Here is a 9427-nt window from a genome sequence, read left to right on the forward strand (position 1 = left end):
TTCCCAAGGAACACACTCATGACCAAACCATTCACTGTGGCCATCTGAAGAATCTGTAAAATATAGCTAAGATGGTCAATGCTATAATGAAGAGAGAGTATTTATGCAAGGCCTCAATTTATCCTCAAACCAAAGTTATGAGCACAATAATACTGATTTCCAACCAGGGCTATTTCTGGGCTTGTCATTTTTGATGAATAAGGAAGAAAGATCTGCTAGTGTGATCAAATCCAAGCTTTTATTCAATCCATAAATATTTAATTTAACTAGCTCTATTTATGCATCCTTCTGACAGTACAATTAGGAAGGTCTGAAAAATTCGTGTAAAAACCTACAATGGTGGCTAAAAAGCTGAGCTATGAAGGGTTTCACAGGCTTACTAGTGTGCTCCCTGACAAAATGTAAAAAGGACCCTGTTTTATATTTAGGATCAAAAACTTTACTAAATTATTTGAGCTTGGCAGACCTCACACGGTGTTTCTTTTTAAAAATTTTAATTTTGTAGGGACAAGGTTTCATTCTGTCACCCAGGCTGGAGTTCAACAGTGTGATCATAGCTTACTGTAGCTTCGAAGTCCTGGGGCTCAAGAGAGCCTCCCACCTCAGCCTCCTGAGTAGCTGAGACTACAGGTGTGTGCCACCATGACTGGCTAATTTTAAAATTATTTTTGTGGAGATGGAGTCTTGCTATATTGCCTAGGCTGGTCTCGAACTCCCAAGTGATACTCCCATCTTGTCTTGCAAAGTGGTGGGATTACCAACGTGAGCCACCATGCCCGGCCAGCACTTTTTTTTTTTTTTTTTTTTAATGAGATGGTATTTTCACTCGTTGCCCAGGCTGGAGTGCAGTGGCGCCATCTCGGCTCAGTGCAACTTCCACCTCCTGGGTTCAAGCAATTCTCCTGTCTCAGCCTCCTGAGTAGCTGGGATTACAGGTGCCCACCACCAGACCCGGCTAATTTTTTTTTATATTTTTGTAGAGAGGAGGTTTTGCAATGTTGGAGGCTGGTCTCAAACTCCTGACCTCCAGTTATCTGCCTGCCCCGGCCTCCCAAAGTGCAGGGATTACAGGCATGAGCCACCATACCTGGTCCAGCATTTTTAATACTAGTGGGATCTCTTCAAATTGGAATAATTATAAATTAGAAAACATCACTCTGGTAGGAAATCCATATAAAGAAAAATACATTCCTTCTACTCTTACAACACTTCTGACATCAACTGTGTGAGTTGCCTATACCAAGTCATTCTCCAACTCTCTTGTAAACCAAAAATAAAATTCTAAGCCCCCTATCCAACTGAATAGATCCCCTCTTGGCCAAGAGGATCCCTGAGAAACCTGAAAAATGGAATTCCCAGCCATGACGGGAAGGGAGGTCAGATACACTTCATGATACCTTCTCCCTTTTGGAGTTTAGGCCCAGCTGACCAGCATGAACATTAAAATATTATTTATACGTTTGAGTCAAGAGTTTCACTCTTGTCACCCAGGCAGGAGTGCAGTGGTACGATCTTGGCTCACTGCAACCTCTGTCTCCCAGGTTCAAGCAATTCTCTTGCCTCAGCCTCCCAAGTAGCTGGGACTACAGGTGCCCAGCATCACGCCCAGCTAATTTTTGTATTTTCAGTAGAGACGGGGTTTCACCATGTTGCCCAGAATGTCTCTGTCTCTTGACCTCATCACCCCCCCCGCCTCAGCCTCCCGAAGTGCTAGGATTATAGGCATGATCCATCACTCCCAGACTGGTTTATATTTTTTTGTTTTGTTTTTTTGAGAGAGGGTCTCATTCTGTCACCCAGGTTGGAGTGCGGTGGCATGGACCATTGCTCACTGCAGCCTCAACTTCCCTCTCAAGTGATCCTCCCACCTCAGCCTCTGAAATAGCTGGGACTACAGATGTGCACCACCACACCCAGCTAATTTTTTTTATGTTGCCTAGGTTGGCCTCAACTCCTGGGCTCAAGTGATCCTCATACCTCAGCCTCCCAAAGAGTTGGGATTACAGGCATGAGCCACCACGCCCGGCCTACTCAAAAAGTCTTTTATTAATATTTCATGAAAATCTTGTTTAAAAGAGAAAACCAAATTAGTGTATTATTAATATTAAAGCTAATTTTAATAAAGCTTTATAACTTCTATCCAATATCAATCAGCTTTGACCACACAAGATAAATTTCTACAAACCTTTGATAACCTCTTAAAATTTTTCCCATTTTCTTTCCTTCTCCAATTTTCTATTTCCATTTGGTTTATCTACCTCATTTTTTCCTTCTTTTATTCCTTCAATTTAATACAACCTAAACCAGACAAAATTACTTTTCCTTTAACAAAACCACATCTTCATGACTTTTTTCATAACCTTTTCACCAAAAAAAATTATTTTCTTTATACACTATATATAGAATTGTTTCTCATCTCTAGTTTTAGTTACCATATATTAGTCAGAATTTTAACTTTTAGTAACCTTAATTCACATTGGAAACCTAAGAAGCAAGCGATTTTTTTTTTTTTTTTTTTTTTTTTTTTTTTTTGAGGCAGAGTCTGCTCTGTTGTCCAAGCTGGATTGCAGTGGTGCCATCTTGGCTCACTGCAACCTCCACCTCCCAGCTTCAATTGATTCTCATTCCTCAGCCTCCAGAGTAGCTGGAACTACAGGCATGTGCCACTATACCTGGCTAATTTTTGTATTTTTAGTAGAGACAGGGTTTCACCATGTGGGTGAGGGTGGTCTCAAACTCCTAGCCTCAAGTGATTCACCCTCCTTGGCCTCCCAAAGTGCTAGGATTATAGATGTGAGCCACACCACCCAGCAAGAAGTAAGCCATTTTTAAATGTTAGTCACATTCTAACAACTTATGAATACACATTTTATAATTTTTAGAAACATAGGCTTTCTAATGGAACAATGTTTTGGTGTGGAACAGGACATATTTACTAACAAATTGAAAATTTTTTTTGGCCAGGTGCGGTGGCTCATGCCTGTAATCCCAGCACTTTGGGAGGCCGAGGTGAGTGGATCACCTGAGGTCAGGAGTTTGAGACCAGCCTTGCCAACATGATGAAACCCCATCTCTACTAAAAATACAAAAATTAGCCAGGCATGCTGGGCACCTATAATCATAGCTACTCAGGAGGCTGAGGCATGAGAATCACTTGAACCCATGGGGTGGAGGTTGTAGTGAGCCAAGATCGTGCCACTGCATTCCAGTCTGGGCAACAGAGTGAGACTCCAACTCAAAAAAAAAAAAAAAAAGAATAATTATTTTTTACCTAGGCTTTTAAATTGGCTTTGATGGAACTGTGTTCCATAGGAGGAATCTCAGATAAGACTTTTTTTAAAGCTGAGCCCAGCCATGGATTTGTGCCAGCAAATACCTTATGAGTTGAGTGTTCCTCTCTCTTGGGATTCCAATATAAATTTGGGGCTCCTAAGCCTGTCAGAAAGTGACATTCTTTACCTACCGAAGGTCAGGAACCCTGTACAGGGGGCGAAGTAGACAAGGGGTATGAGGCCAGTTTTTCCAAGGGGCTTTATTTGGCTCCATAAGTCAAGTTTGATTCCTTAATGGAAAGCACACCATTCCAGTCAAAGTCTTGGTAAAACAACCAGTTTCTCCAATTGTGTCCTGTTACAAATGAAAACAGATTATTATTGCACTTATGCAAATAACTTTATTGTCATAAGTTAAGAATACTCACAGCTGGGCGTGGTGTCTCACACCTGTAATCCCAGCAATTTGGGAGGTCGAGTGAGGCGGATCACCTGAGGTCAGGAGTGCGAGACCAGCCTGAACAACATGGAGAAACCCTGTCTCTACTAAAAATACAAAAAAAATTAGCCAGGTGTGGTGGCACATGCCTGTAATCCCAGCTACTCAGGAGGCTGAAGCAGGAGAATCACTTGAACCCAGGAGGTGGAGGTTGTGGTGAGCTGAGATGGTGTCATTGCACTCCAGCCTGGGCAACAAGAGCGAAACTCCATCTCAAAAGAAAAAAGAATACTCACAAATAGTTTCCAAATTATTGAAAAATCAGGTAGAGAGAAACAAATATGCTCCAGATTTTGTTCATAGGAATATAATTTACTCACTTGTTAAAATCTGTAAATAGCTTAAAAGTTTTCTTGACTCTGAAAAACAAAACAAAGGATCAGCAATGTTTTAAGCAAAAAGTTAAAAAGATCACTTCAGATTTCTATTAGTTTATTCCATGCAGTTAATTCGTATTCTGCTTGATATTCATGAACATTTCAGCTGTCCATGAGTCCTAAAAGTTTTTCCTCTATTCTGATGTCACAATCTCCAAAGTTATTAGAAACCTGCATTCAAGAGGATGTGTTAGAGTTTTATAGCTGATTATAAAACCACATTCTAAAGAGGACCAAAACAAGACAATTGTTCATGGATGACAAAAAGTTCTAGGGCAGCCATAGTCAAAGACACAATTGACAAGGGAATGTGTTACCTCTGTGGCACACAATAATTTAAAATAGTAATTATAATTATTACTGATAATATACACTGTCATGTCAGAATTATAGGAGGCTCCCATAATTTTAGAACACATACCAATAACATTTTATACAAATATAGCCCAAAGAAAACCAAACCCCATTTCATATTTGACAATGCTTCTTGTATAATTTTAATACCCAATAAGCCAAATATGTCATTTTTGGACTTTAGAGTAACTATTAATAATAACTTAAAGGATTAGCTAGATCAGAAAAAACATAATTTATACTTTGATTGTGGAAAGTTTGTCAAATATCAAAGGTTTAAAACACATCACAAAATAAGATTACAGGTCATTGTAAAATAAGTCATTCATTTAACCAAAGCGATAACTCAAGGATTTCCAAAAAATAAAAAAAAAGGTAAAAACCTTCATTCTTTGAGAGAGAAGACTTTATTTTCCAAACAATAAGCCCAAATAAAAACAGCATGAAGCCAATTTGTTTTTCAAAATTGCATAAACAATCTATAAAATTTTAATCTTGATTGTAAGATATAACTTCCGTAAGTTTTTGATAACCTTTGTTAAGGAGTTGGTTAATGCTTCAAGAAAATGTTGTTAATCTGACACAGGGGCCTATATACTGGTCTTGCATCAGTGTGCCTTTGACATTAATGGTTAATTTGTAGAGAAACTGGACTTATTTTATCTCTTAAACTTGGCCATTACAATCTCTCATACGCCCACCTCTTCCATGACAGTCCCTGGACCTTGAGGAGCTAAATGGCTGTAATTTCTGGCCCTGTGTCTCAGGAATGCTGTTTATTTTGACTGGCATCTTCTATGGGGCCTGAAGACAAGGCTTTAATTGTTGTCAGTCTTTGAGATATAGCAGGACTTGGTGTCCTTTTTAGACCCAGAAGTCAAAGCCCTGTAACTCAATGTCACAAGTATGTTAAAAGCACGTACAGAAAGATACACAGATGTAATAACCTTAATTAAAAAAATTTTTAATCACAGATTTTCCTAAGCAAGCCAAAACTTAATAATAATGCCACAGGAATAATTTTGATAAAATGTAAAATCTGTTAGACTAGTTACCAAAAGGCAAAAGAAAAGACCTTCCACAGTGTACAGAATATTATATTGGAAGAAAACATTTCCTTTTGATCTTTAAGAAAATATTATTAACATCAGGCCACAACAAACAGAATTTGAGGGAAAAAAAAAAACCTTCTATGAGCTGAAAATGAGTTGAAGGAGAACATTATTATTTCATGCCTTTTAAAAGGGGAGAGAAAACCGAAAATGGCAAGATGCAATAAAAGTTGAAATTGGGGTTAAAAAAATTAAAATATCTTATTATTTATTATGAGTAAATAAATCCTATAAGGAAACTTTGTTGTTCTAATCAATTCTTTAGTGTATACATATTTTTCTTGCATCAAACCCAATCTCTAGAAAAACCAGTATAATTTCCCTTTAATTATAGACAACTTGATCATATAAAAGTTTTTTTAAAAATAAATCCTTTTATTGCGACTTAGACCATTCATGACATGCTTGGACTTTCTGGTTTGTCCTGAACATTCCTCCTTCTTAAACAACTAGTCATTTTATTCTAGGTCTAAATTTACCATACAAGATTCTTTCTCATATAAAATTATTTCTCTTTAAGCTTTCTTACCCCCCAAAAAAACCCTCTTTATTTCTATAACTTTCTTTATATCTCTCTTATTTCCTGGTTCCTTTTACCTTGTTTTATACATAACCTTTAAATAAGCTTTGAATTTGACAAAATTTGTTCACCTTTTTAAAAAGGACACTTTTCTTAAGAAACAATTTTTTCCTACAATATATATTTTTATTTGAAAATATCCAAATAATGAAATATCTACTATTTAATTTAACTTTAGATTCTAAATTATGACGAGTTTGTCTACAAATATTTATCTCATTACATTTACCTAGTTATTTTATTTTGTTTACCTAGATTATTTATGAAAACTGTGATAGTCATCATTTAAAGCTATGAAACTCACCACTGCAAAATTCTAACTGAGACAATGAAAAAGATATGACCTAAGTGACTCCATCTTGCTTCTAACCTCCAAGCTGTCCTTGTTCATTCCTGAACTTTGGGAGGAACTTAATTTATAGTTTAGCATTGAAACAAAGACAATATCAGTCCTTTCCCAAAACAAACCTCCTTACTGCCTGTAGACTAGACTGCCTAAAGCCACAAAATTAGAAGTTATGGTAATTTTACTAAGTAATTCCAGATGTAGTTATTTTCGTAAAACAATATCAATGTCTTATTTATTAAAGATCGGAAAGCAAGAATCATTCTGTTTTGGGCTGGGTTTATGGTTTTGTAACCCCTGTGCCAGATTTTGACACCTTATAGTATTTGGCTAGGATAAGTATGAAATTGCTCGATTAATAAATGCAAATAAAATGTATGCTGGAAATTCTTAAGATATTTCTAATATTATTTTACCAATAATTTTAAAGCTAGCTTACTTATTAAAGATTTTACTTAAGTCATGTAAACTTGAAAAATAATTTGACTAGTTTTTCCTTTTTCTGATAAAGTATTTTATTTCAATGCTTTTATTTTTCTTTAAGCCAATTAATTAGACCCCTTTTATATATTTTTGGTAGTGAAACATTGTGTATACAACATATAAATACATAGATGTATTAGGCATGCCAATAGAAATACATCTTATAGGTTGGGTGCAGTGGCTCATGCCTATAATCCCAGCACTTTGGGAGGCTAAAATGGGTGGATCACCTGAGGTCAGGAGCTTGAGACCAGCCTGACCAACATGGTGAAACCCCGCCTCTACTAAAAATACAAAAAATTAGCCGGGCCTGGTTGTGGGCTCCTGTAATACCGGCTACTCAGGAGGCTGAGGCAGGAGAATTGCTTGAACCTGGGGGATGGATGTTGCAGTGAGCCAAGTCATGCCACTGCACTCCAGCCTGGGCAACAGAGAGAGACTGTGTCTCAAAAAAAAAAAAAAAAAAAAGGCCAGGCGCAGTGGCTCATGCTTGTAATCCCAGCACTTTGGGAGGCCGAGGTGGGCAGATCACGAGGTCAGGAGTTTGAGACCAGCCTGGGCAACATAGTGGAACCCCATCTCTACTAAAAATACAAAAAATTAGCTGGGTGTGGTGGCAGGCACCTGTAATCCCAGCTACTTGGGAGGCTGAGGCAGGAGAATCGCTCGAAGCTGGGAGCGGAGGTTGCAGTAAGCCATGATTGTGCCACTGCACTCCAGGCCAGCGGACAGTGCAAGACTCCATCTCAAAAAAAAAAAAAAGGAATTACATCTTATAGACTTATAAACATACCTTTTTTTTTTCCTATCTTAGACTTTCAGATACTTGATAACCTGTTTCACAACACTAGGCAGTTGTCAGTTAAATAGCCTTAAATGTGCATATTAAAGGAAAGAACTCAGGTGAAAATCAAATAGAAAAACTTACATCATAAGGTACAGAGAGTAAAAGTCTGGTGGTGCTAGAGGAAGATTAAAGATGGATGCCAAATCGAACATAAAATTATAGAAATCTATCATAGGATTGTATAAGGAGACCAATTTTACTTAGATAGGGCCTACTTATCTTTAACTGGCTCTCTGAGCTCTGGGAAAGCCCATGTTGAATCTTGGGTCTCCAAAAAGGGAGAATTATTATGAGGTTAGACCATGTGATGCTTTTACTGTACACTTAAAAAAATTTTTTTTCAACAAAGACATTTCTAAGTGTCTAAACCACAATTTTCCTCAAAAACCCAAAAGTAAGTCCAGGTGCAGTTGCTCATGCCTACACTCCCAGTACTTTGGGAGGCCGAGATGGGTGAATTGCTTGAGCCCAGGAATTCAAGACCAGCCTGGGCATTAGAGTGAGACTGCATCCCTACCAAAAAAAAAAAAAAAAAAGAATTAAATAAAATAAAAAGAAGGGATGCAGGCCTGATAACACCTTGGTTTTTAGCTCATAAAGACCCATTTTGGACCTCTGACTCCAGAACTATAAGATAATAAATGTGTGGGGTGGTTTTGGTTTTGGAATTTTCTTCTTTTTCTTCTTTCTTTCTTTATTTGTTAGAGACACGGTCTCACTATGCTGCCAGGCTGGTCTCAAACTCCTGAGCTCAAGCAATTTTCTTGCCTCGGCCCCACAAAGTGCTGGGATTATAGGCATGCGCCACTGAGCCCAGCCTTGTGTTGTTTTAAACCACGAAATTTGTGGTAATTTGTTTCAACAACCATGGAAAATTATTTCACCCACCCTGCTTGTTTATTTTCTCTTTCTGTTACTTTAAGCTTCTCCCTTTCAGTTTTAGAGCTGAGAAGATCTATCAAACATGAATTGGGCCACAAGCTGACTCTTTCTCTAGGGGTAAATCTTGACCATTTACTAAAATGGGGAAAACAGATCAGTAATGACAGGCGTGAAGAGAAGGCTAGCTAGTGTATGTCCAGTGCTTTGTAAAGTTGCAAGGCTTTTTTCCTAAACCACACATATCACACATACACACCTAAAAACCTAACACTACAAGGCCATACATGAATTGCCAGAATTATACAGACCTTTTCTGAAATGATTATAATCTGAATGGTATAAGCATTGGACAAAAACACGTTGACATCTGAGATCTCTGCAGTCATATCCCCACAATATTTGAAGAAATAATTTATTGCCAAGCGTGATGGCTCATGCTTGTAATCCCAACACTTTGGGAGGCCAAGGCGGGTGGATCACCTGAAGTTAGGTGTTCAAGACCAGCCTGGCTAACATGGTGAAAGCCCGTCTCTACTAAAAATACAGAAATTAGCCGGGCACAGTGGCACACACCTGTTGTAGTCCCAGTTACTTGAGAGGTTGAGACAGCAGAAATGCTTGAACACGGGAGGCGAAGGTTGCAGTGAGCTGAGATCGTGCCATTGCACTGCAGCC

The 9427-nt window shown here is 38.1% G+C and overlaps 1 long non-coding RNA gene across 1 annotated transcript; it reads right to left on the reverse strand.

The window, feature by feature from the left end:
- Positions 1–3492: 3492 nt before the first annotated feature.
- Positions 3493–9427, reverse strand: LOC129048585 (uncharacterized). The gene is made up of 4 exons (XR_008511026.2): positions 9326–9427; positions 5204–5387; positions 4092–4130; positions 3493–3627 (listed from the first exon to the last, which is right to left on the reverse strand). It is a non-coding gene; the product is annotated as an uncharacterized LOC129048585 (long non-coding RNA).

Source organism: Pongo abelii, chromosome 9, assembly GCF_028885655.2.
Source record: "Pongo abelii isolate AG06213 chromosome 9, NHGRI_mPonAbe1-v2.0_pri, whole genome shotgun sequence".
NCBI classification, from domain to species: domain Eukaryota; kingdom Metazoa; phylum Chordata; class Mammalia; order Primates; family Hominidae; genus Pongo; species Pongo abelii.